The sequence below is a fragment of the Corvus brachyrhynchos genome, unplaced genomic scaffold (genome assembly GCF_000691975.1).
Source record: "Corvus brachyrhynchos isolate BGI_N302 unplaced genomic scaffold, ASM69197v1 scaffold44, whole genome shotgun sequence".
Classification (NCBI taxonomy): domain Eukaryota; kingdom Metazoa; phylum Chordata; class Aves; order Passeriformes; family Corvidae; genus Corvus; species Corvus brachyrhynchos.
In genome coordinates this window covers 1,768,912-1,796,021 of record NW_008238359.1, presented here as the reverse complement: position 1 = coordinate 1,796,021, position 27,110 = coordinate 1,768,912, and the positions used below count along the sequence as shown (strand labels likewise).

Sequence of the window (27,110 nt, the reverse complement as noted above, 5' to 3'; positions counted from 1 at the left end):
TCTTTCAGCCTGGCAATCCAAGTGTTCTGGCTTCCATTCATACACTATCAATCTCTTGTGTGTAGTCTGAGATGCAGGTTAAACAATAACTTCCCCTCCTTTTCTTTCCTTCTTGCAATCTGTACTCTTTGGACCTGCCATATAGCTAGTTTGTTTTACTCTTAAGCTGGTATAACTGCCTTCAAGCCATTCTGTTTCTTACTTCCCATCAAAAGTCAGAAGTGATGCTGAATCAGGCAACCTTGTATCATCTTAGGTTTAAAAAAAGGAAGAGAAAAAAGGTTACTGGTGTAGAAAAAATAAAGTCCTAATTTGTGAAAATTGGGCCACATCATATGACTGCAGAAGTAGTAAGCAAATGTACTTTCTGGAGAGAAATAATTTCTACCAAAGTAGCCCTTTGTGATCCCAATTACCCTGTGAGAGACAGTGCACAAAATATGTTGTGACTGCCTTGAAGCATACGACATCTAGGTGCAAACAGTTCTTTGATCTAGGTGGGCCTTTAGCTGTGGGACTCTGAGGAAGTCAGGTGACAAGTATGTGCTGCATCCAGGTGGGGCATAAAGACTTGTGTCATGCCTTTTTTTTTTTCTTCTTCTTTTTCCATAAAGTCTGTCCACCTGTAATCTAAAAGGAAAACAGGGGAGGAAAATAATTGCTATTCATCTTGTGTGTGTTTTGGGAATGGAGGAGTCATCCAAGTTTACCTTAAGGCTTTGTCTCCTGCCCTTGTGAGCTTGATGTGTGTAGTTACAGTGTCTGTCCATGGTTTGCAGCTGATGGCATTTGATGACTTTCCAGATGGCAGCAGAGAGAAGGAAATCAAATACAGAAGGTTAGGACACAGTTTGACAGACTGGCTTGCTGAGGTCACAGCACCACTTTGAGTTACTTTCTCTAAGTATCAGTAGGGCTTTGAACTATCACCTTTCTTAATGACTGTAGTGGCACACAAGTATTTTAGATGATGCTTCCCTTATGAGGCAAAGCCCATTTCTCAGGGCTGATGTTCTATTCATGAAGTAAGAGCTGGAGCGAGAAATATTTTTATTTGAACCAGTGGCTTGCATCATGTGGGTTTTTTCCTCTTTTGCATACAGTGTAATGCAAAATACCTTTTCACCTATTTAGCATAAAGAAATTACAAGATAGATTATTATTTGTACCTACATATTCCCAAATGCACATTCTCTGCTGATCTTAAAATAAGAGTGGCTTGGCCTCTTAACCCAGACTCTTCTGTGGAAAGAGTAGAGAAGTGATTACTTTTGTAAAACTTGTATTTAATTTCCCCAGCTATCTGTAAGTAAACGTTATGCAGTTTTGCCAACAAGTTGAACTTGGAGGCTTTGTGCCAGAATGATTCTACTATTTGCCTTTAGTAGGTATTTCAAGGATACCTTATTTCAGTCATGCTTTGAGAGGCTAGAAGTCACAGCTGAGTGTGGAGTTCATGCACTTCCAGAGTTCAGACTTGTTTGGTGTGAAGGAAAAGCTGATTTCCTTCAGCAGCAGAAGGGAGAGATATTCCAACCCCTCTTTCCCAATTCTCTGTATACTACTGAAGCTGTTAGATTCATCCAACTCAAGGCCCTGTGCTCGCCTCTGTGTGAGGTGTTTGAGGCTGTTGTGGAGCTCTCTAATGCCAGCATGTTTTGGGGTAGAGGAGAAAAAAAATGAGGCCAGGCTCGTGATGTATCCTCTGCTTTTCTTGCTCATTAAACTGGTCACCTGAGCCTGAACTCCCGTGTCCCTTCACAATAGAAGGTAGATTTGTCAGGTAACAGCTGCAAAGACCAGGGCGGGCATGGCACAAAGAGGGATTAGCAGCAAACAGACATATCAGGATTCACAATGCAATATTGATTAACTCATTAAAATTAATAAGACACTCAATTATGAAAGTCCCATTACATTTTTCGGTTCTTCTGGAAATAGAACAATTTATATGTCCTTATCCTTTCAGGAATACCTCACACAAGACAAATTTTAATGTCATTTTTGTCTGCAAACCACAGAATGTGTTAACTTTGAATAGAGCCCAAGTTTGTCAGTGTTTTATCCAGTAAAACACTGGTTTTGATAGGGCACTGTTTTTAATAGACTGGAAGATGTAGTCCTAGTATTATGTACTAAAAAGTTTCTTTCACAGAGAGTAATCTAAATTAGTGTATAATTGGACTAATGTTGTTTTAGGTAGGGTCAAAAATTAAATGGCAGATATTCACATACTGACCAATTTTAGCAAATCAGAGAAATCTGTTTCAAAATACAGCACACAGAGGGGAAACCCTTTGATTCAAGCTCAGGAACTCAAGGAACAAGTATGTGAAAGGACATGTTGTTCCTAAAAGGGAAAGAAGTCAATTTTTTCCCAGTCATTCAGAAATATGTATATGGCCTCCACAGTACATAAATGCAATTTTTCAGGGTACAGATCTAATTACCTTATGAACTTTAATGACTTAGAACTGGATTTCCAATGTGAATTTCTATGCTTTACTAAGTTGGTTTTTTTTTGGTTGGTTGGTTTTTTTGAATAATATCTTTAATAAAGGCTTTGCTTGAGAGGGTTTGAGCCACCTGACTCATGGCAATTCTTGCTGAAATGAGAAATTGCTCTAGGAATACTCAGTTTTCATGCAAGAGAGAGGCTGGAGGAAGATAAAGCCATAAACCTACGATCCTGGAATGTTTGTTAAGTGGATGGCACTTCTTATGAATGTGGTCACTGGTATTTCTTTTTTCCACAGAAGTTTGATTGAATTTTTTTGCCACATTGCCCAGGAGAGCTAACTTTCCTGTTTAACCACAAGCTGATAGTTCACATCCCTGTTTTGGCCTGCCATTGTGCTCATCTTTAGTCCCACTTTGGAATAAGCTGTGTGTTCAATTTCAGTGTTGCTTCTCTGGCTCATGATCATGGCAGATCACAGGTGGCAACGAAAAAGCTTTGGGAGCTGAACTCAAAGGAGAGGCCCAGAAATGAAATGGTGATAACACCACATAGCCCTTCATCAAAACCATCCATTTTCTGATAATCAAAGTCATTGGTAAGGTTCTTTGGTAAAATGTATGCACGTTGTGGGTGTGTGTTAAGGTGTTTGATGCTTTCTGTTAAGCTCCAAGATTCTGGAGATGTGAAAGCTATGCAAAAATATGTGTCATATAAAAGAGACTTCTCCCACTCCTATCTGTAGAGAGAAATGACAGAATTTGATCCAAATGTGCCTTGAAGACTTAAATAAAGAGATTTAAGCACACAGAGGCTTTGGTTTGAGTCTCCAGTTCCTAATTTTTTGTGAGGAAGTGACAGTATCTACTACCTCTTAACAGTGAGTTACTAGCATTGTAACTTAATTCTCCAAAATCACTGAAGTCTTCACTGAGTAGCCTTACAGAAAGCCAGAGAAGTTGCAAGGGAAGGAAGGAGAGGAAGCTGCAGCACCAGCAACGAGTATTGTCTCACAGTTATCTTAATCCAATATAAAAATCCACATTTTAATTTCTGGCTCATCAAATTTCTTACTGTTGCATCAGCCTATATGCCTTGGTAATAAGGTGTCTGGGAAAAATTACAGTCTCTTACATTTGTGTGCTATAAATTCTTCTGTGCAATTTTGACTCCCTTGGTAGCAGAGAGAATGAGTAAAAAAGCTGTACCTTATTCACAGAAATCAGCAGAAGTCTCATCCACTACCAGGCCACTGCCAAAAGACTCTGAAGAAGTGAGACTGGAAGTACTTTTCCAGGCCTGCTTTAATTCCTTTGCATATGTTCCTAAACCAGATTTTAAAGAGAATGAATAAAATTAAACTGACATTTTATCTGGAGCTGTAACCTCCAGTGTCAGACTAGTGTCTCTCTTGCCATTTCTGGGAGCCCTGACAACAATACTGAACTTAACTTGCAGTGTGTATGGGGGAACTAACTTTTGTATTCTTCCTGTTTGGTTTCTTTTCCCTGCTTCCATTCCTTGATCATATCTCTTAGAGCATTATTTGTTGGTTTTCCTTTTGCCTTTCTACAGAATCCTTGTTCGTCTCCTGCCTATCTTTACTTTCCCCAGCCACTCCTAAGACTGATGAGAAACAGATTCCCCGTACTTCTGTGATCCTGAAGATACTGGGCAAGCACAGATGAGCAGCAGGGAGGTAAAATATTTTGTCCTCCACCCCAGTAAGAAGCATCTTCTTCAGGGCTTGGAAGGGGGTGAAGACTGGATAAGGGAAGAAACCCATTATCTTCCTCTATCAAGCAGGTAGTTTTGGTGATGAGATGTCTGGAAACACTTGAATCTGTAGATTTCATTAGAAAGGCTGAGGAGGTAAGGGTAGGGCTGGGAATGACAAAAGCAGGACTTGTTTCAAGAAGAGAAAGCAAACAACTCAAGATTCCTTCAGGGCTCTGCTGCAAGACTGAAAGTACGCAACAGTGTGTTTCTCTGTGTAGGCCGTCTTTAAATGGAGGCAGACGGTCACAGGCAGTGTTTGGATTCCAGGTTCAATAAAGGCACATCCTTCAGTTAGAGGAGGCAAAACAGTGTCACTTGTTAGAATTCAAAATCCCTCTCTAAATGCCTCAGTGACTTGTCATCAAGTGACTCACTGCACTGTCATAGTAGGGCTTCTGGCTTTCACATCAAAGCTATACTTGCTGAAACAGTGTCCTGCCAGCTCATATTAACAGTCCCCCCTCCCTAACTTGTTTCCAACTTACTCACGGCAAAGAGGGGATTTAGGGGTGTCAGGGCAGGAGAAGGCTGCAAGGGCAGATCAGAAATCTCACAACCTTGTAGACTTCAGAGTGCCAGGTTTTCATTTGTTTTGAGTGTCTCTGAAACAAGTCCTTGAGCTGCAAAAGAAAAATGTTCAGAAGTGATGAGCTGTAAAAAATGGTAAGAATTTAGTCATTTACTTTGTCCAACCAACAGTGTCTTTTCTTGCAGGCAATGGCTTCTTTTAAAGTTATTTGCTGCTTTAGAAAAATGCTAATGTCGAAATGATCTCAGCTTGATTTCCTTTATCTCCTGCAGTTCATTAGATGATCATCAGGATCTTTTCTTTCTTTTTTTTTCTTTTTTTTTTTGGTTTAATTCACATAATCAATTTTATTCTAGGTGACCTTTGTTTTTTTAAGAGCCAATTCTTTTTAACACTAGATGTATCCTGCAGGAGCCCTTCCTGCCTTCTGATCCAATACTTATTCATCCTGGGACCTAGTCCAAATGCCACCAACAGTGTTTGTGTGGGCTTTTTTTATTTCAAAAACATTTTATCATGTGCTGACATTACATGTGTAAATGTGCAGTTTAGGATGTAATGGTTATGGAGATGAAAAGAATCTCACCTGAGCAGCAAGTGGCTTTCTGCTTTTTACATCATACCTGCTTTAAATTTAGTACTACAGTGGATGCTTTGTGTTTCTGATGATGTTGCTCTTTGAATCCCACCCTATTATTTTGGCTCAGTATGGAGGAGCAGTGACTTCAACAAGGTGATCTCATCCAATGTGTGATGTAGCTGTTTTTGTTTTTGAAGGCATGAGATCCTGTTCCATCTGCACTTCCTGTAGCTATAGGTAAACCATCTGAAATCCAAGATGATGAGCATGCCTGCTGTCTGTGCTCTCTCTCCCTTCTCATGAATTCATGTGCTTCCCTTCTGTGGTGGGGCTCTTGTGAGCGTTATTTTTCTTTTCACTGGGGTGTGAATGAGGTGAGCAGGGAAAGGGTTCTCTATGAAGCATAACCTGTGCTAGTTTCAGCATAAAAACTCTGTGAGGGCTCTAAATTCCTAATGAACTAACTACAAATTTTGGAGGAGAGTCTGTGGTTGACTTAACTTTCTTCTTGACTAGCATATGAGAAGCTCGTGTTTTGTTTTTTTTTCTCAAAACTAGCTTGCACTCCCCTCCTCCCCCAAACTATAAAGCAAGGATGTGGCCCTTGGCTGCTGTTTTCCTTTTGATGTGGTCAACTCAAAATTAACATTAAAAGTGTAATTCTGAACTTGCATTTTCTTGAAGACTGAGTGCATGATGAAAGGACAGGAGAGATCTCTCTCCACCTGCTGGGCGTGTGCTCTTCACTTGAGTTTCTTAGGAGCTGAGGAGGATGAAGCTTGACACAGCTGAGCTCATCGTGGCACACAGCCATCCAAAGGCAAGGGTGCCTTTCCCTTTCAGCACTTGGCTGTGAGCTGACCTGGCAGGAAACTTTGCAAAGCAGTATGAGTGACTGTAGCTGTGGTGTAGTATTAAAGATCACGGAGCTGCCTGCAGGTCTGAAAGCTGGAAGTAAGGTCTGTAAGACATGGTGAGATTTAGTGTCTCCTCAGAACTGACGCTCAAGTAAGTGCCTTTTTACTCTGTTATTGTGGTACCTGCTGTATACAGCTTTTTATTTTGCTTATTTTGTACTTATATCCCTCTCTCCCCAAGCTCTCTGAACCTCTAGCACCTGCCCAGTCAGCTCCTGTGGGACCTGCTTATGCTGCAGATCTGAAAGTCCTCAGTGCAGAATGGATTTTATAGAATCACAGAATGGCTTGGGTTGGAATGACCTTAAAGATCATCTAGTTTCAACCCCCCTGCCATGGGTAAGGAACCTTCTACTAGACCAGGTTACTCAAAACCTCAAAACCCCATCCAGCCTGACCTTGAATGCTTCCAGGGATTGGGGCATCCACAGCTTCTCTTGGCAACCTCTGCCAGTGCCTCACCACTTTTATAGTAAAGAATTTCTTCCTAATATCAAACCTAAACCTACCCTCCTTCAGCTGAAGACCACCCCCCCCTTGCCCTGTCACTCCATGCCCTTGTCAAAAGTTCCTCTCCAACCTTTTTGTAGCCTCCTTTAGGTACTGGAAGGGGCTCTAAGGTGTCCCTGGAGCTTTCTCTTCTCCAGGCTAAACAGCCCCAACTTTATCAGCCTTTTGATTTTGACTCTTCTCTAACTGGTTCTCTGTCTTTAGTAAATGTATTTGGGAGAAAGACCCTGACAAAAAAAATCACAACTGGATCATGTATTTCTCCCCATCCCATTGTTCTGTTGCCCTGAATTCTGTTTTGAGTCCCTGTAGAGGAATAATGCTTGTAATCCCCTGCCATGCTGTAGGGACTTCCCGTGCATTGCCTAGTGGGTTCATTTGTTAGTGTAGCAGAGCACTTTTGGGATTTTCCCATCACCAACCTGTATAATGTCTTGTGTCAAGTGTTACATGTATTCTTGAGAAATTTTTCAGAATTGAAAGAATGATTATAAGCTGGACCCAAACTTCTTGCTGGTGTCCAGCTGGAAATATATTTTTACTCCAAGACAGAATTACGTTGCTAATGCTGCTGCCAGTCACACAAAATTAAAAAATCCTACTGTTTTGCTGTTCCTCTTCTACCTTGCAGTCCTCCACTTCATAGCCAAAGTGCTATAGTGTAGGAGTTGTACAAATGTTTGATGGCTTTTTCATGGAGGTGCTGTGATGCCTTGTCACCTTCCACCTAAACACTGCCAGTAAAGGCTCCTGGTGAGCATAAAACACAACTATGCTGGAGAATAATATGCCTAGTTCTGTCATATAGGTGTAAAGGGCAAACAGAGAAGCAGCAGGCACAGGAGGAGTAGGAAAACACGTTTCTGATATAGCATAATGTAATTTTATGTCTGAATACCCTGCAATATGTACAGAAAGACTTCAGCAACATCTGTGCCTCAGAATTCATAGCCAAGATGAAAACAAAGCTTTCATCTGGCAGGAACTGTGCAGCAGGTATTTGGTAAGATCTGCCTGGCATGAAAGAACAAAAATCAAAAGTTGTGGAGGGTTTTTTCTTTCCTTTTTTTTTTTCTTTTACTCTTCTTTTTTCCCCCCTTCCTCTTTTTATTTTCCTTTTTTTCTTTTTCTTCTCCCTAACCAGGAGACATAACTCTCTCTGTAGCCTGTGTGTTTCAGTGGGAACATTCAGGGGCTGTCTTAGCAGCACTTGAGAGCCTAACCTTGAGATCAAAAGTAGTGTTTCATGTGGTTACGTACTAAAAGATGTGGGTAGGCATCTAGTGGGAATCCAGAAAGCGCGTGGGCGCTTGATTCCCTCGGAAACTGTTGGGATTTGGCACCTAAACTGGCAAAGTATTTAAAAAAACTCTTAAATATCTTTCTGAAAATTGAGTCTGATGTTGCTAATCAGTGTGAAGGGTGGGGGGATTTTTTTATTGTGATGTAATGGTGCCTTTGATCTTTGTTACTTTCTAGTAGATAAACAGAAGGAAGTTGAAGGAAAGCAACAGAAGTGACTTTGGGGTTGGAGGGATTGACGCAAGAGGAAGATAAAAGCTATATACTTGTGTAGTTTTTATAAAATAAGTAGGAGGGCAGGACTGCTATGGGCTTCTGAAAGGTATAAATGCCAAGGAATGGAGGGTGTGGAAGAAGGAAACTGTCTGAGTCTCTACTCTGCAAGTGCCTGTGCAGGCAGGTAGCTTCGCACACAGCCTCATCCAAAAGGACCATTTTCATTGAACCTTGTGAGTGTTACAGGGACGCGCTGGTGAGGAACAGAAACACTTTTTGTGGCAGCAAGAAAGGTACCTGCTTTAGTACTTCAGTCAGGGTAAACCACTAAAATCTGCAGCTGCTTGCACCTCAGATTGGCTGGCATCTATAAATATCATCACATCACACAAAGGCTACTTTCCATTTGTGCTGGCCTTCCTGGACATGAGCTTTAGAAAACTCCACTTTAGGCCTTGACAGCTCCTGTCCCAGACTTGGATTGTGAGGGTTTGGATCTCCACCCTGCCTTACAGCTGGCTGCCATGGTGACACAGTTAATCTCACTGATCTCTTGTGGTATCTGAAACTTTCACCAGGAGAGAAAAGCGGGGTGACAGCTGCTCCAGGGCACAGGTTGGTAGGAGGGGGACAGCAGGTAGATAAAACAGTCTGTCTTGGGACTGCTCTCCTGAGATGTTAGGACATCACTTATTATAGCCACTAGGACATAAACATTATGTATGTGAGGATATAATCCAATAAGGTTTGGGTATCCTGGGGAGTGCTTGATGTTAAAGGTGTATAAAAGCTACTTGAAGATGATAAAGCATTAGCAGAGAATATCAAGTCTTAACTGCTGGAGGTGTTGGGGATGTTCCTGTGTCAAGTGCACTTCTTGTAGCCAATAGATCGATAAACTAATTTGAGATAATTACAAAAGGAAAAATTAGACCAAACAGATAAATGTTAATAAGTCCCCAGAGCTGGATGCCATTCCAGAGTCCTGAGGAACTTGAATGTGAAACTGCAGAACTGCTGGCCAAGCTGTATAATTTATCACTACAGACGGCCGCGGTGCCAGAGGACTGGGGAGCTGCCAGTGTGATTCCCAACTATAAAAAGGGCTCTAGAGGGGATCCTGGGAACAGCACAACAGAGAGTCATGCTACCAGGAATGGAAAGGATCTCTGAAGACATAGAGAAATGTTAACTGCTGGGAAAGTCAGTTTGGCTTCTGAAAATGAAAATCCTCCTGCCCCACCCCATTAAGTTCTGTGGGGTGTCAATAAGAAAGGGTTAAAGTGGATATAATATGTTTGGATTTTCAGAAAACTTCCGTCAACATCTTAAGTTCCTGTAAGTTTGGAGGAAAGGCTTTTTTATGGTTTGAAGGCCACATGAATAATAGGAAGTAAAAAATTTGGGACAATTTCACATTTTACGATGGAGAGGGAAGCATCACTGCAGCAGCAACCAAAAAAGCCACCATCCTCATGGGGAAAGTGATGAATGACACCATTTGGCTTTGGTATAAATGCTTGATGCACCCATATCTTGTGGGTGATGTACAGTTCTGGTCTCCACATCTCTTGCAGAGTACAGTGGCATTGCAGAAAGGCAGCTGAAAGGGCAAAGAAATAGGCTACCTTCTGAGAAGAAGCTAAAGTAGTTGAGACTATTCCATATGGGAAGAAGAGAAGGAACACAGGTTTAAATCATAAAGTCAGCAGGTAAAGCTGATATGAACCATCAGCTCTCATGCTTTTACAGCCAGGGAACTTTTGGTTAAACACCATGGGCTTTGATTTTAAAACAGGTGAAAGACCATACTAGTGCAGTGGAGAATAGCCTCAGAATAGGTAGAATTTGGTGACAGGCTTTCAGGCACTCACATGTGCAGGGTAAATCCCACTTGTACTTTGCAAGACTCTCTGCATGACCCTTCCTTTCCCCAGGGCTCTCCTCTGCAGTTTTTCATAGGAAGCAATTATCCAGGTGGCTGGCAAGTGTTTGACACTCCCTTATGTGCACAATGAGATTTTTTTTTTTAATTATAAGTGACTTATTCCTCATAGAAGTAATTTTTTTTAATGCTGCCTTCAGCAGGGTGTGCATGTGAACTTTATTTTAATTAAGGATGAGGAATCTGTTTTACATAACTATATCCCAGATTCTCATGAGAGAGTGAAAACAGCCCTGAGGGATTGATGAAAAGGCCAGTGAAATCGGTTGCTTCACCGATGGGAGGCCTGATTCCAATCTCTTAGGTTTTCTCTACCTGTGGGACTGACTCCAAGCTGGTTGACAGCCAGAGGAATTGAACCAACGCAGAGGCACTGCCTCCTCGCAGCTTTATTTTGCACCACTAATTTGTGGTTCTGGGCAGATACTGGGGTGGCTGTTGCAGCTCTGCCTGAGGTTGTTGTCCCTCTAGTGGGAGTGACCAAATGGGGTGTGAATCTGCTTCCAAGTCCTTTCAGCCATGTCCTGATGCTGGCTCAGACAACTTCTGCCACTGTGCCCATTGCCAGGGCATTGTATTGCAACACTTGGTTCACCCATCTCCTTGGAACAGGGGTGCCTGTTGTGATCAAAATGTGGTCCCCACCAGCCAGCTGAGTTGCTAATTTAATAGCAGTACTAAGGGGATTAGGTCAAGGTGGTTCTCTGAATCTTTGAGAAAGAAAACAAATGGCACTGGAAGTCACAAACAAATGCTGTTGGCTAAAATTTGTTTTACGTTGTAAAACCTGAAAGGGACACAGAGCAGATGAATAAAATATTTCTGTACCACTAAGGAGGGAAAATCCAGGCCGTGTGTGGCCTTTTGTTTGTTTTCCTGTTAAGAAAAAAGAAGTGATAAAGGTGTTAAAACACAGCTGTTGCTGGAATTGTACTGGAAGTGGGGAATACAAATAAAAGAGAACCTCTTTCACTGTGCACAAAGAGAAATATGAAAAACAAACCACAAACTCTGTAAAGAGGCTAATGGAGTTTATGACTCAAACCTGGCTTGTCGTTAGCACCTTGTTTGTGGTGACTGAAGCAAGCATCCCTTTCAGAAAGTCTCTCATACTGGGAATAACTTTACTCCTGTTATCAGAACCTCGATGCAGTTGAAGAAGCTGAACTGCTGATAGACTGCACAGCTGAGAACTTCAGCTTGATTCCTGCTGAATGTAGTGATGGCTGGCATTTTTTTCTGATGCCAAAAGCCTAGAGAGGTTTGGCATGATGCCACTGCATGAGGACAATGTTGGTTTTGTTCTATTTCTGCTTCTGCCCCAAGAGCTGTCTCTAGAAATTTGGCTTCTCTTACCAGAATCTTACATGAATCAAAGGAGGGTTCTGATGCTCAGCTCTTAATGTTTTATTGAAGTGGCAGTTCATGCATTGATCTGAAAAGTGTTTAGGAGTTAAAATTGATGGGAAGTAACTGGTAATGCTGGGGCTTTGCAGCCCCAGGTGGGCATCTGCCACCCGTCTCCCGGGGAAGAAGGAAACAGATGAGCAAGGAGGTGGGGCCCAGAAAAGCCTGTGGGAATAGAGGTCCCTCAGCTGTTCAGCAGAGCAACATAAATGAGTGCACTTTAGAGAGAAAGGAATGTGATGGTCATGTCACAACTTGGATGTGCTTTGCTTTGGGGTGAGTTCATAGGCTGGAGCACGTGCTTTGAGTGGAGGTCAACAGATTCATCCTGGTGTGAGGTGAGGGAAGTGGGGAACAAGGTCAGTGTCAGTCTGAGGGGATGTGCTGAGGGCTTTAAGCACCTCAGAGTGCAGAAGCTGTGGAGAAATGTCTGATGGTGAAAGGTTTTTCCAGAGAAAAAGTACTGAACATTTCCTTCATCTTAACAGAACAAGAGGAAATGGCCCCAAGATATGCCAGGGAGGTTTAGATTAGATGTTAGGAACTTTTTTGTCAAATGAATATTGTAAATCATTGAAACAGACTGCCTAACGAAGTGGTGGAGTCACCATCCATGGAAGTGTTCAGAACATGTGTGGATGTGGCACTTGAGGACATGGTTTAATGGTGAACGTGGCGGTGGTGCTGGGTTGATGGTTGGACTTGATGATCTTAAAGGTCTTTTCCAACCTTAATGATTCTGTGATTTTGTGACATGAACATCCCATTCCTGGCATAGGTGGTTGGAACAAGAACACTATGAGCTGTGCCAGGAGCAGTGATCAAAATCTCTGCTTTATGCAACCTGTGCCCTATAGGGAGTAGGGTAAAGTGTTGTAATCACTTGATAGTTTAAACCAGGAGCAAATCTGTGAGGCTCACACAAGTGGAAAGGCAAAAGAGTGAGCAGTGCCAGTGTCTCTGATCAGGAAAGTTGCACAGAAGATGTATAAGGATGGCAAGCTGCTGCCAGTTCCTCCTGCTCTCTGAGCTGTTTCCATTCTGAGTGTGGTACCAGCCCCAGCAGCTTCTGCCTGGCAGCCTGTTCCAGCAGCAGATCCCCACTCCATGCCTTGCTCCAGAGTCGTTTGCAAAATTAGCAGGGGGTTGGAGAGTTGCAGGTGCAGAACCAGAACAGGACAGAAGCCTGGAAGATGTGTTTCTTCTCTGTTGTAAACTTGTGTAACCTTTCTCAATTCACTTCAGCCATGTTCTCAGTGTATAGAAGGGTGGTAGAGCTCCTGTGCACTTTCAGATATTCTATATTACTTGGCAGAAGTCGTTCTTTCACCCACATTAGTAACATTTTATCACTGAGTAGTGTTTTATGCATGAATGGTTTTCTGTGCAGTGCCTAAAATTTAGAAAAATGTCCAGAAATTGTGTGAGAGCCTTGTATAGGCAGAGTTGGTCAAGGGGGTGGGGGAAGGGAGAGTTGTATCCTTTTCTGCAGAAACTCTTGTGCATTTTTCCTTCCAAAATAATTTCAGGCTAGTTATTTATATCAAACTTTCGTTAATTCATTGTACAGTGAAACAGCAGATAGAGGGTTCTTTTGGAAGGCTGTACAGATTAGAAGATGCTTCAATACATAAACCATAAGCAAAGAAATAAGAACACCCTAAGGAATAATATGAAGTGTGATGCTTTCTGGTCCTGCTACACAGCTGCAAAGCAATGGGCAAAGTCAGATTTTGCCCACACAGCTCTCCTAAGCCTCAGTACTTTGAGTTTTACTTTGCTTGCTTTGGCTTCTGAGACAGCCAGTGTCTGGAGCTGAGGCACTCCGGTACTTTGCTTAGTGTCCCCAAAAGACCTGCAAACTTAGCCAAGCTTTTGGGCTTGAAAGAGATGAGCTGCGTAGCTTGAATTGCAACTGGGTGCCTCTAGTTCTGGGAGGCTGCAATGACTGTGACCTTTTGAAATCTTGTTCAAACTGTTTTTGTTGCACTCAGACAGGAATGTTATGTTCTTTGTTCCATCTCCTAAAAGGCAAACTTTTCTGTATAGGCCGCTTGTGGCTTTTAGACTTTGATATATATGGGTCAGGGGAGGAAGCAGGCACAGACTGTTGGATGTTTTCAAGCTGCTGAAAAAGTTCTTCTGAGTGCATGAAGTGGGTTGTAAGATCCCAGCTGAATTTTTGCAAATAACCTCTCTCTTGATTAGGAACAGGAATAAGCCCCCAAATGTGAATTGCTTCCAGTTTGTGTGCACACACGCGAGTGGGCTGACTCTTCTCTGAGACAGACCTGTGTGGTGAAGGGTTACGTGTTTAATTCTGAACCCCTTCTCCTGGGAGGAAGCATGGAACATCTCAGCTACCATTACTGAAATGTCATTGTTTTTCAAGCATAAAACAAGCATTGTTTTTCAAGAATAAAAATATGCATTCAGTAGTTTAAATTAAGGTTTGCATTGGCTCTTGGAAGGACTCTTCTTGATGCCTATACACCTTTAGGTACATTTCTTCATAGAATCTCAAACTCGTTGAGGTTGGAAGGGAACTCCAGAGGTCATCTGGCCCAGCCTGCTGTAATCAAGCAAGGCCACCCACAGATAGTTACCCAGGACAGTGCATAGACAGCGTTTGAATATCTCCAAGGATGGAGACTCCACCACTTTCTGGCCAGCCTGTGTCAGCTTGGTCACCCTCACAGTAAAAAAGTGTTTCCTGGTGTTCAGAGGGGCCCTCAGTGTTTCAGTTTGTGCCCATGGCCTCTGGCCCTGGGCATCCCTGACACGAGCCTGGCTCCATCTGCTTTGCACCCTCCCCACAGGGATTTATAGACATGGATGAGATTCCCTGAGCCTGCTCTTCTCTCAGCTGAACATTCCCAGCTCTGTCAACCTTTCATTACTGAAGAGATGCTCCCCTCAGCATCTTTGTGGCCCTTTGCTGGACTCTCTGGTCTGTGTGTCTCATACAGGAAAGCCTAGAATTGTACCCAGCATTCCAGGTGTGGCCTTACCAGTGCTGAGGAGCAGGGAAGGATCATCTGCCTCGAACCTGGTGGCAATACTTGGCCTAATGCAGCCCAGGAAACCATTTGCCTTCTTGGCTGCAAGGACCCACTGCTGGCTCACACTCAACTTGGTGACCACCAGGACCCCCAGGTCCTTTTCTGCCAGAGTGTTTTCCACCTACTGCCAGCATATGTAGGTGGCTGTGGCTGTTCTTCCCTGAGTGCAGCACTTTGTGTTTCTCCTTGTTGAACTTCATGAGGTACCTGTAGGCCTGCCTGTGGTTCCCTGGGTCTTCTGGAACATCAGGATTGATATTTGCTTTCCTCCAGTCTATGGGCCCTTCTGCCAGTTGCCGTGATTGATCAAACTGAGCATGGCCTTGCAGTGGCCTGTGCCGGCTCCCTCGACATTCCTGGATGCATCCCATTAGGGCCTGTGTGCTTATTTTGAATCTCTGTCTGTAGATATGAACAGAAACTTCTAGAGAAGGACTAAGGCTTGAGAATGAAGCCTGTTCCTTGGTCCTCCTTTCTTCCCTTCTTTTCCTCTCTCCGTTGCCTGCTGACCTCAGTCCTCGGCTAGTGCTAGAGGCTCTTTGCTTGCATGACAAGGTTGTTATGGGTTTGGCTTTACATTTAAAGCCTACAGGTAATGTGGCTTTAAAGCCAGGACACCTCTTTTGCAAAGGCTCTTGTGCTGTGTGGTGCTGCTTCTGAGCTGATTTTGTCATACACATACATGATTTGGTGTGTGTCTCCTGTGCAGTGTTTGCTGTTTATTCCTGGCTGAGGAAGGGAGTCTGTCACAAGAGCTCACTGCAACTTCAGCTCAAACTGCCTTAACTCACACTATTTACTTTGGAAATTACAGTTTCGATTGCTGCTGATAACCCAGCTGATCGTTATGTTTTACATTTAGTACTGTTTTTTTAGTTCTTTCCTTAATTACTTATGTAAATAATTTTAGAAGACTTAGCATTAATTTTGGAGGAGCTGGCGTATGGGGCTGCGAGGCTAGCAGCAGGTGCTGTAAGTAATCACTCTTCTAAATTAAGTAACACTTTCTGAGGCAGTAGGTTAATTTCTGGGTAAGCAGCCTGCATACAGATTCTTGGAATCAGATGGATCGTGACCCAGCAAGTGACTCAAGGCTTTTGTATAGGTTTAATTGCTTGAGTTATCTCACTGAAGCCTTTCATTTTTAGAGGAAACTGGGGCTGTGCTTGAATGTCTGTTGAAACTGTGTTATCATGTTGAAATTTTTGTCACCTGGCTTTGTGCTCGTCTCTGTAGCTCAGTCTTCACTGCCATTGGAGGTGGTTTTGGAGCATGGGCAGTGTCATGGCTTAACCATGTCAAGCTGCCTGGAGCCAGGGTATCTATCCTAGAATGGCTTGGGTGGGAAGGGACCTTAAAGATCATCTCATTCCAACCCCCTGCCATGGGCAGGGACACCTTCCACTAGATCAGGTTGCTCAAAGCTTCGTCCAACCTGCCCTTGAACACTCCCAGGGGACGGGGCATCCACAGCCTCTCTGGGCAACCTGTACCAGTGCCTCACCACTCTCACAGTAGAAAATTTCTTCCTCATATCAAATCTAAACCTGCCTTCTGTCAGTTGGAAGCCTTTTCCTCTTGTCTTATCACTACATGCCCTTGTAAATGGATCCCCTCCAGATTTCTTGTAGGCAATATTTGGGTACTGAAAGACCACAGTGTTCATGAGTGGCTCATGCTTAGGCTGAAGTCTGTGCTGCTGTGGGTTTCTGTCATTCCTACAAGAGCAAGCAAAGTCATGCTTGAGAGCTTTGTGCCATTTCTTTTTCTGCCTTTGTGCCTGCGAGTGGATTTCTGCAAAAATATTTCCTCTAATATCTCTAGTGGAGTTCTCATGGCATCTGTAAGCAGTAACTGTTGGCCAGATTATGCTCAAGTGCTCCTGTCACTTCAGCATTGTCACAGCTCTGGCCAGCATTGTTCTTGCTCAGGGCTCGGAGATTGCCTGCAGAAGTGTGACCCACTCTTCATAAAACCACTCTTGAGTCTGTGAGGCTGATGGGGTCAGTGGTATTTGTGACTTGAAAACTTAAATGATTTTTCATAGGCTCTGCAGAGCTCTGAGGAAACTGGTAAAATCTTAATTTCTGTTATTATACAGAATATGACTTTGGAGCACTTTGTCTCACTTGTGGAGTAGGATGGTACAGTTTTTACAAGCTCAAGCTCTCTTTAAAATCTATCTTCCTGTGTGAAGAAAAGTAACTGTTTTCCTGTGCCAAAAAGTAACAGGAAAGGTGGAATTTCTACTTATATGGAATCCCATGGAAAGTGGAATAGAGCAGAAAAATGTCCTTCTCCAAGGATTCAAGAAAGGAGAGAACTTCAGAAAGCTGGAGAGAAAAAAATGGATTTTTGTTGCCTCTATGTGACTGTCAGCTGGGACTTGTCCTTCCTTTGACTTAGAGTTGGTGCTTCCTGTGCCTGTGGATGCTCAACCTAATCATCAAACTGGTGCTTGAAATCATATACCTGCTCAAAAGGTCTGAAGCCACTTCCTACACTCTTTAGCTTGATGTTTTTGCTATGGTCAACCGTCTTCAGATCAAAACGCTTTTAGGCTTGAAAGTCAGTGTTGGGATACAGCCCTTTCATGTTTAAAAACTTAATAATCCAAATGACAGGCTTCTGAAGGTAGAGCTCAATTCTTGTGAACAGTGTTACAGAATGACATGGCTCTTGTAATTCGTTTAGAGGTCTGTAATCTCTTTAATCCTCTTGTCACTTTCTAGATTAAAACTTTACTCACTTCTTTGCTGTGAAATCTTGGAAAAGCACCGTTCATATGTGCAGAGTCTATCTGCTCTATAATGGAAACTACATGTATAAGCAACTTGATTTTTTGATAGCTCAGTTTTACTTGAAAACCTGAATTCTCATGTAGCTCTGAAGGCAAACAGTCCTCTTTAGGTGACATCCTGGTTCTATGGGAATTGGGACTGAAATATTTTCAACAAGAAATGGTGAAGAAGAAGTCACAGACTCTCCACTCTTTATGGATCTTTTGGCAGTGGATGCCTTGTGGGTTTAACAGATGATCCAAATGCATATTGATACATTCAGATGATCTCAGTGTATTCTCTGGGATGCTGTGAGATGTCTGTAAGCTTGGAAATGGAGAGGTGAAATGTGCAAGAGCTGGATGGATAATGAGTTGGTGTTGGGAGCACAAAAACATGCTGATCTTGGACAGCCTTTTCAAAAGGGCCCAGAATTTGAACTCTCTTAAATACTGTGGGGTAGAAGGCAGAGAAATCTTTTTTCCCAGATGAGTTAGGTCTGTGTGGGCCACAAGAATTGAAAGCATCAGGTAAAGAAGTGACCAACACTTCTCATACAGGTGTCTTGAAGGTTGGCTTTCTGAATGGACTTCTAAAGAGAAAGCAGAGGAGCAAAATTCTCTGCTCTAGATTTGTAGATTTTGAGGGGAATAGGTAATTTAAGGATATTGCTTTGCACCTTTCTCACTGACTACCCTAACCTCAGTCTATCCAAGTATTTTTTCCAGGCGTCATGAAGAATTTGTAATTCTTTTTGTTATCAAAAGCAGAACTTGGAAGAATCCTGCACCATACCAAATATATGAATGCCGTGTTAGGGAATTTAGACATATTAATAAAACCAAGATATTACCCTACCACTCTCTCCTCTGAAATTAAACGTGTCAAGCAAATTGCTGAAACAGTAGACGGAAACTTGGCAATTATATTTGTGTGGCAATTTGATTCTGTTCTCCTAAAATACCTCTGGAGAGCATCCAACTGTAGCTCTGCTCTGATCCCAAGACTACCCTGTGGATGCCCTGAACACAGACACGTAAGCAGCAAGCTCTGGTGGCCTGATCTGTGTAGTTGCTGGAAAGCTTCAAAATCTGGTTTGCTCTTAGAGGGCTTTCCATTTGGGAAAGGAACTGATACCATTCCAATTTTAACTCTGGAAGAGGAAGGGAAAATATAAAAGCTTCAGAGAAGCAAGTTTTTGTCTAGACTGTGGAGCCAGCTGGGTGTCTTGTTCTGTCTTGTCATGCTGCGTTCTTGTTTGGGGCTGTGTCTTAGTGGTTGACAAGCGCCTTAGCTCTGTGGAAATAAACCCACTTCTGGTGTGGCAAATGAGCCCTGGTCTCCCATGACCATCCCCTGCCGCAGTAGTTTGCTGAATGCTTTACTGACCCATATAAATACACAATCTCTTCTCCTTGTCCTTTCACAGGCATAATTTGAAAAGCTTTCCTCTGTTTTTGCCTTAAAAATTACTTTTGAAGTGAAAGGTCCCTTTTGTCTCACTGACTGTAAAGTGTGCATGATAATTATGGGACAATTGCTGTGCTAGCTGAGATACTGCAGTGTTTCTGCAAGACAAAACCCTGCTCCAAGCAGGAGCAATTCAACTTCTCTCACTCAAACCCCAGGGGCCAGGGATGAGGAATTCCCTAGGTTTTCTGCTCAGCAGTGACAGTGGTATATGTGTGGATATACTATTTATTGCACTGTAAGTAATAGTTTAATGGCCTTGCATGCAATAAAATGCTGTTTCATGCTGGTGTGTGGTTTTTGATAGCATGTCAGAGAATTACTTACGCCTTTTAATCTGCATTGTTCAAGAAGGCAATATTTTAAAAATGTGATTATGATATCAAGGGTTTGTGGAGTGAACGGCAGAGAGGCTTTTGCTGCTCCAAAGATTTCCTGTCTAGAGAATATATGTCATAACATAACATACAAGACAGCTATGGGATTTTTTTTTTTGCTATTTGGTTTGGTGTTTTGTTTTTTTTTTTCTTTGAGTCAGGCTTCTTTCCTTCTCCTGCATTTGGATCCTCTTAAAAATTACTAGTTTCAGGGGAAAATTCAAGCATACCAAATAACCTGTGGAAGTCTTCTGTCATTTGATAACTAATTGCTGCTTTTAGAGTGGAACCTCTCTTGTCTCTTCAGCAGTGTGTCTGCTTAACTGTGCTCTTGCTCCAAAGTAAGTCATGATTCAGTCTCTCAAATACCCACTGTCCTTGACCGTCTTTTAAACATTTTTTATCATTTGTTTGGGTTTTTTTCTGTTGGATGTTGTCAGGGAGCTGCTGTGGTACCTAAAGAGGCTGCTCATCTTACCTATTGTATCTCACTTGCTGCACTGATTATTTACACCGATACAATCTGACTTGCACCATAGGTGTTGACCCTGTCTTGTGCAAACCCCTGCTGCCTCCAGGCATCCAAATGAAGGATCTTTCTAAGAATTAGATGCTACAGACCTTATGCTGTTGTCTGTAAAGCCAGTGGCTTCAGTTTGGGCAGGACCCAGGTCCCCCATTCAGAGAAGCGATGCTGTACGAAGCCTTTGGCCCCTTGAATATGTGAGCTGGTTGTTACTCAGCTTCCCACAGGCTCGAGGCCAGGTTGGGTTGAACAGGGCTCATAGACATGTTTCCCTCAGGGGAAATGCTCAGCTCTGGCACATACTTACCTGGGCAATATTTGCTTAGTTAAGAGTGGGACAGGGATTTGAAAGATCATCAGCCAGTGGTAAACTGGTTTCCTGAGCATCAATGCCATTAGATTTGGGTTTGAAGTCGCTGTGTGGGCAGAAATTTGCCTCTCAGACCTCAGTGCCTCCGGGCTGTAAACCCATCCACCTTGTCCTAGGCTGAGCTGCGGATGGCAGTAGCTATTTTAGAGCAGTTCTGGAGGTAATGGGTGGGAAAAGATGAGGATTTGGGTGGGGGTGCTGGAAAGAAGTTCTAGAAAAGCATCTGAAGATGGGGTATTATTGCACAAGTTAAGTGATATCCTGGATGCCACTGCTTTGGTTTTGTGGTTTTGGTTTGTTTTTTTTTTCTCTTTTAAAAGTGTGGTTTGTTTGGCACTGAGTCGGTATCAGAGAGGTGTTTTTAGCCATTGTGCTTTTGAAATCAGCATGCTAAACCCCCTTGGAGCTGCAAGAATATGTGCATATGCGGACTGGTGTTGGTTGAATTCAATTGTTACAAAACACACCCTTGGAAACCTCATCTGGGATGATGTTGGCATGTCCCTCACATTTTGCCAGTTTTCAGAAGCTGTCAGGTAGTCCTGTGTGGGAGGTGTTACAGGGATAAATCCTGAAATCCTAATTTGGGCTAAACTCCCACTGTTTTCAGTGGGTGGCTTGCTGGCATTAAGGCCAAGTACCCCTCAGCTATCATAGATGACCTTTCTGTCTTTTAAAAGTCAAGGAGACTGAGACTTGATGCTGTACCTTGTATTAGAGATCAAACTGCAGGATTGCAGCTCCTAAAGTTTGTACGTGTGCTGAGATTCGTGAACAAGAAGTGGGTTAACCAAAAACATTTCCAGTAACTGTTCTTTAGATTCTTGGTAGTGCTGGTGAAATGCCAGAGATCTGGAAACAGAAATTAGCTGGTGATTTAGAGGCAGTGCATGAAGAAGATACTCATTCTGTAGAGGAAATACTGATGTTCTGAAAACCCTACTTTTCATAAATGGAGGAGATATAATCCCATGAATTTTAAAATGAAAACTTTAAATTCTTTCAAAGTATCAGCACAAATTTATTGAAATGCTGTTTGCTCAGATAACTGGCTTTTTTTTCTTAGGAGAATGTTTCTATGAAATGCCTGCAACTTTTTCCAGTATATTGATTTCCACCAAAATTGAATTAAATGTATTTTAGAAGTTAATTGTCTGAAAGTAGGTACCTGAAGTTCCTGATTGTCACCAAGTATTTGAGATAATTTGTTGTTCTGGCTTCTTCTTTCTGTGCAAGAAAGAGGGAAGATGTTGTGTTTGTGTTGGCAACACTTAAGAAAATCAAACAACATCCCAACAGTAAGAAAAGAAAAAGGCCCAAATCCCTTCAGAAAATGTTGCTGTGCAAACCTTGTCTGGCAGAAGGTCTTTCCAGCTGAAGAGTTTCTTTCCTTTGCCTCAGTGGAGCATCATCACTAAAGCCTGACTGAACCCAGCTTGGTGTCAGCCTAAAGTATTATGCAAGGGTGCCCCAAGAACTTGCTCAGGTGCAGCTGAGGCTCTGAAGCCCACACTGTATTGTTTTCCTTCTCCATTTCCCCTTAGGTGGTTGCTGCCTATTCATATTTCAAGCTCAGGAGGGCTCTTCTGTCCCATCTCTGAGACTTCAAGGGGGAAGAAGGGTTTTCAAATTCTTCCATGTTCCCCTTTACCTCTGAGTTTCCCATCAGGATTGCATACACAGCTCTATTTTTCTTTTCTTTTTCATTTTTTTTTCCTTGCTGAGAATGTGTTTCTTGTGCTAACTGAAGTTGCAGAAGCACCTGGAAGGGATTCTTCTCATGCTGTGTGCTCTGTAACTACCTGAATTGCCTTTTCTTTAAAGAGATGACTGACTGATGGGAGGAGGGAAGAGCAGACAAGAAGTATTTTCTCCCCCTCTTGTGCCTCCAGGATCCCAAATGAGGTCTGTGAGAACTGGGACAAGAGCTGGCATCTCCCAAGTACTGGGACTGTACTCCACAGTCCTCCACATAATGAGGGTGTTGTGATACTGATCCCAAGTCTTCTGCTGATTTTCTGCTCAAGGTTGTCACAACCTCTTTAAATTTGTCTTCATTGCCAAACTAGGGCCTTGGATACTGAGGAGTAAAGACATGTGCTTCAGACAAGTAGTTTGAATGATGTGTGTATCTCTCTTCTAAAGCCTCCCTGTCAGTTTGTGTGGCTTGTAGTTGCAGAATTGCAGGTTGGCAGGAACCTCTGTGGATAGTCTAGTCCAATTCCCCACCTAAAGTAGTGGCAACTGAAACAGTTTGCTCAGGGGAACATCCAGCAGGGTTTTGAGCATGCCCAAGGATGAAAATTCCCATTATTTTTCTGAGAAATCTGTGTTTTTTCTGGGTTCTGTGGTTTTGTGTCCATCTCCCCTCATCCCCATCCAGAAAAAAAGTGGAGTTTTGTTGTGGGGTATGTTCTTACATTTAAATGGAATTTCCTGTATTTCAGTTTGTGCCCATTGACTCTTGTCCTGTTGCTGGATACCACCAAGAGGAGCCTGGTTCCATCTTCTTTACAGCTCCATCAGGTATTTATGCACATTGATAAGTTCCCCTCTGAGCTACTTCTTCTGCAGGCTGAAGAGTCCCAGCTCCTTCAGCCTCTCCTCATATACCAGATACTCTAGTCCCTTAATCATCTTTGGGGACCTTTGCTAGACTTGCACTGGTATGTCCCTGTCTCTGTTGTACAGAGGAAGGAAGCACTTGTCCCAGCACTCCAGATCTGTCTCACTAACCTTGAGCAGAGGGGAAGGATCCCCTCCCTTGACTTCCTGGCAGTTGTTTTTCCATTGCAGCCCAGATGCTGTTGACCCTGTTTGCTACAAAGGTGCTTTAGAGGCTCATGGTCAACTTGAGGTCCACCAGGGATCTCAGGTCTTTCTCTGCTTTTTCTGCTTCCTTTCTGCCCGTTGGCTCCCAGTCTGTGCTCCTGAGCAGCAGGGCTTTGCATCTTCCTTTGTTGAACTGCAAAGGTTGGTGTTGACCCATTTCTCCAGACTGTCCACATCCCTCTGAGTGGCAGCACACCCACCTGGTCTGTCAGCCACCAATCCCAATACTGTATCATCTTTGAGCTTACTGAAAGTGGACTCTGCTGTCACCTATAATCTTTCCTTTATGAAGAATCAAGAGCCTTGTGTGAAGTGTTTAATGAATCAAATCTCTCAACAGTTCTTGAAAGTACATTGCTGTTCACTTGGGAAAGTTAGACAGAGATGAGGCAGCTTCACTAGCACTAAAAGAACATTAAATACTGTGCCTTGTAGTAAAGGACTTCATTATTATTATTTAGGACTTTAATTCCTTGAATCTCTGATACTTCATGCAATACCAGCTCATGCCCTTGGCTAACACCATAGCAACCTGCTATAAACGTCACTATATAATGTGGCTTGTTGGCCAAAAGCTGGACAAGGAATGCTTTCTAGGGTAGGAAATCCATGGGGTCAGTAAAAAAAGTGCAGTAGAATGAGAGAAAAATCCTATTTTTATAGTATTGAAAAGTGATTTTTCTTTTTCTCTCCAAAACTGTGCCCTAGAGGAAATAGAGGCATTAACTAAAATTCTCTCAGTGCTTTATCTATATCTCCCTCCCCCAAAAACGACATCCTAGGCACAGTCTAAACCTCTGGGCTAACAGATGGTGTTGAGAGGGGGAGGGAGGGGGAACAATTTGCATCTAAATAGCTGAAATAAAAAAGGGTCATGTCCCACAGACCAGCCCCACTCACCTGCTGTTTAAATCCCCCTGAGAAACAGGCAAACGCGCTTTTTAACATCTACGTCAGCTGTACTTGCTCTCTGAAGCTTTCTGCCCTAAAAAAGCTGCAATCCTGTGCATCTTGCTGTATGGATTCTGTTCTGTCCCTAAAATGATGGACTTTTAAGGATTTAGTTCTTTGAATGGAGTTGACAGCTGTGTCACTTCTGTTCAGCCCTCCCATCAGAGTGACTGCGGCTGTTGGTTATCGTAATTAGCGCAAGCACTAATGACACAGAAAAGGTTCAAAGCAAATATTACCTCTTCTGTCAGCTTGCTACTCACACGGCTGCCTGATTCTGTCTTCAGAGGTGCTCTTGCCTTATGGTCCTGTGGACTCATGCCGCAGTATTCCGCTCTGGGTTGGTGTGTGTAGGTGGGATGGGCTTTGGCTCTAGTGACCGCCAGGCTGCAGCCCAGCGGTGATCCTGATCCTGCAGGACTCCGGCATGGTGTTGGATGGCTGTGTTTAATCATGCAGGCATGCAGAGCCAAGTTGCTCTGGCTTCCTGACTGTCCTGGAAAAATTTGTCAAATCTAAGACCTCACTGCTTTGTAATGATTTTTGTTTTGGAGTGTAAAGGTCACTTGCCCACCACTGTTACACATTCATGGAGGCTGCTCTGGGTCTATCCCCCTGTCCCGGCAGCAAGAAGTGCACTTTTGTTTCTTCAGGCAGACTTTCTCAAAGGTTAAGGCTATGGAAAGCCTGTAATAAGGAATATCTTCCCAGTTCTTCGTAATCATGTACACATTCATCACCCCAAAACCATCCTACCTTATTTCCCAATGATATTCGGAGAGGCAAGAGAGCTCCACAGATGAAGTTTAGTCTTAGTACAAAACAGCAAGATGAGCAAAATCTGGTTCTACCCACCAGTTCCTTGGACTTCTATGCTCAAATGCTAAAAATAAATAATGTGACAATAGTCCAGGTGGTTCAGGAGCTTCTCTACTTCCCAAGAAGCCAGAGGCATTGGAAGGTTGAGTTTAGCAGACTGGAAGGCTCAGCAGGATAGGGAGTGGTGAAGATGATGTCTGGGGACCCACCACTGTCTTCTGTGTATTGACCTGGTAGAATAAAATGTCTGTAAAGGAGGGTTTCTATTTCTGGAACTGCAAGACCTTGAATCTCTTCTTTCTTCAGCACAAGCCTGGAGGGAATTGGTGAGGCTAACCTTTGCTAAGGTACTGGGCCCTTCCTCCCACAAGTGTCTTGGAAGAGAAAATGGCCTCAAGAAATGTCTTCATTTTCTTTTCTCGTTTAATTCCCTAGTATATTTCAGTATTGGGAGTGGTAGTGGTTGATGTGCATGAGGGCAACACGGATCTGGGCAACAACCTTGTTTATATGTCTCTGGGGAATAGGTTTATTTATTTTATAATTTAATATAATTCCAGTTAATAGAAACAAGATCCAGTGTATGAATACTTACAGAAGTAAGTGGGCAATGTGCAATACCAAATTATATTAATTTAGAGCTGTCTGTTGTGCTTTCTAACTTTCTACCACTGCTTTTCTTTTTAGTACTTTGTCACGTGAGGATATATGTTTAGGTCCACATCCTTCTTACACTGAGGTCCCCAGAGCTGGATGCAGCACTCCAGGTCGGGTCTCACCAGAGTAGAGCAGAGGTGGAGAATCCCTTTACTCTGCCTGAGATGTAGGCTGCTTTTATTTTAGCAGGTTTCTTTTTGTTTCTGTTATTAAGTGGCTTATCAAGTGGCTGACTGACACTGGAACATTTATTTCTGTATCTTCCCAAGCTCTCTAACTGGAAGAGGAACTTGCTGTACAGAAAGGACCATTCTGGTAGTCTACAGTGTTATTTCAATCACTTTCTTTGTGTGGAACTAAAATACTAAATAAAAAGATGTGCTGGATTGGAACCATGCCTAAAGCAATTCTGGGCATAATGGGGTTATTTGACTGATTTTTAATTAAAATAGAATTTTAACTAGATTGTTTTGAGCATACATACAGCTCTGGTTTGTTATTGTTGGTCTAATTGCCTCCTAAATTAAAGATACCAATATTCTAATCCACCCTCTCCCTTAGGATACTGGCATTAAAAGAGGGTGTGGAATGCTATGTAAATGATTTACAGGCATGCAAGATAGAAAATGGTCTTTAAAGGCATCAGCCAAAACTTAGGTCTTCCCTTTACCTGTGATGTCTTGACAGAGAGAATGATGAATTGTTATTTTTTGGTATGTATTTATTTCTCTGTCCTGACAGGTCTTTTAAATGGCTAGAAATGTGTCTGAGAAAAATGCCAATAATCTCAGCCTTTGAGGAAGAAGCAGTTAACGAATCTCCAGGGAAATACCCTGTAGAGTACTGATGCTCTGTGGGGAAGAAAAGGGTTAGGAGCCAGTGGAGCAGGGGTTGGAGACAATACATCATCTCAGATCTAAAATGGAAGCTGTCTGCTGGCAACATAAGATACTAAAATGACAGAATTATGGGCTTATTTTCTTAGGACTACTTTTTGAGAGCCGATTAAAAAAAGTCATTATTTGGGATTTGGCTACTTCCATTTAAGATATCTTGGTTAAATTTTGTCAGAAATAAAGCATTAATTTTTTGCAGGTTTTTAATTAACTTTACGAATTGAAACCGTTTGGGGAAGTTTCACCTGTGGGGAATGTAAATCCAAACCATGTTGGAAGTTTAAAGAATATATACTAGGCTCAAATCCAATTTCTATTTTTAAAGCTATAAGGGACCTTACAAAGTAGCAGGCCACAAGTTTAGATGTCTGTTTTATAACATTTTAATAGAACAAGAGAGACTAACAAAACTTTGAAGCTTTTGTCAAAGTAGAATATTTAAGCTCCTCAGATCAAACTAGATGTACATTGACAAATGTTCACAGGAAAACAAGAGTTATTTCCAGCCAGAAGAGACTTTTCTTAAAAATAAAAGCAGCCAAACGTGCGTGTGTTGGGAGGCTGTGAATCAGCACCTGCAAATATCAGCAGTACAAGAATAACCAGGAAAAGAACAAAAAGTTGGATGGGCCCCTAAGCAACCTGATCTACTGGGAGGAATTGCTGCACACAGCAGGGGGGCTGGAATTAGTTGATTTTATTAAGGTCCCTTCCCACCCAAGCCTTT

At 42.6% G+C, this 27,110-nt stretch overlaps 1 protein-coding gene across 4 annotated transcripts in view; it reads left to right on the top strand.

The window, feature by feature from the left end:
• PAK1 (p21 (RAC1) activated kinase 1) overlaps positions 1-27,110 on the top strand; it is a 75,637-nt gene that overhangs the window by 4,592 nt on the left and 43,935 nt on the right. Inside the window, exons 1-2 of one of the 4 annotated variants that reach the window (XM_017735923.1) lie at positions 6,022-6,354; positions 22,676-22,754. The exons of 1 other annotated variant lie outside the window; for it this stretch is intronic. The gene's annotated coding sequence lies outside the window, so the exon portion shown is untranslated. Of the gene's footprint in view, positions 1-4,034; positions 4,158-6,019; positions 6,355-22,675; positions 22,755-27,110 lie in introns of those variants that run through there. 2 more of the 4 variants (XM_017735928.1, XM_017735927.1) reach the window with 2 other exon arrangements.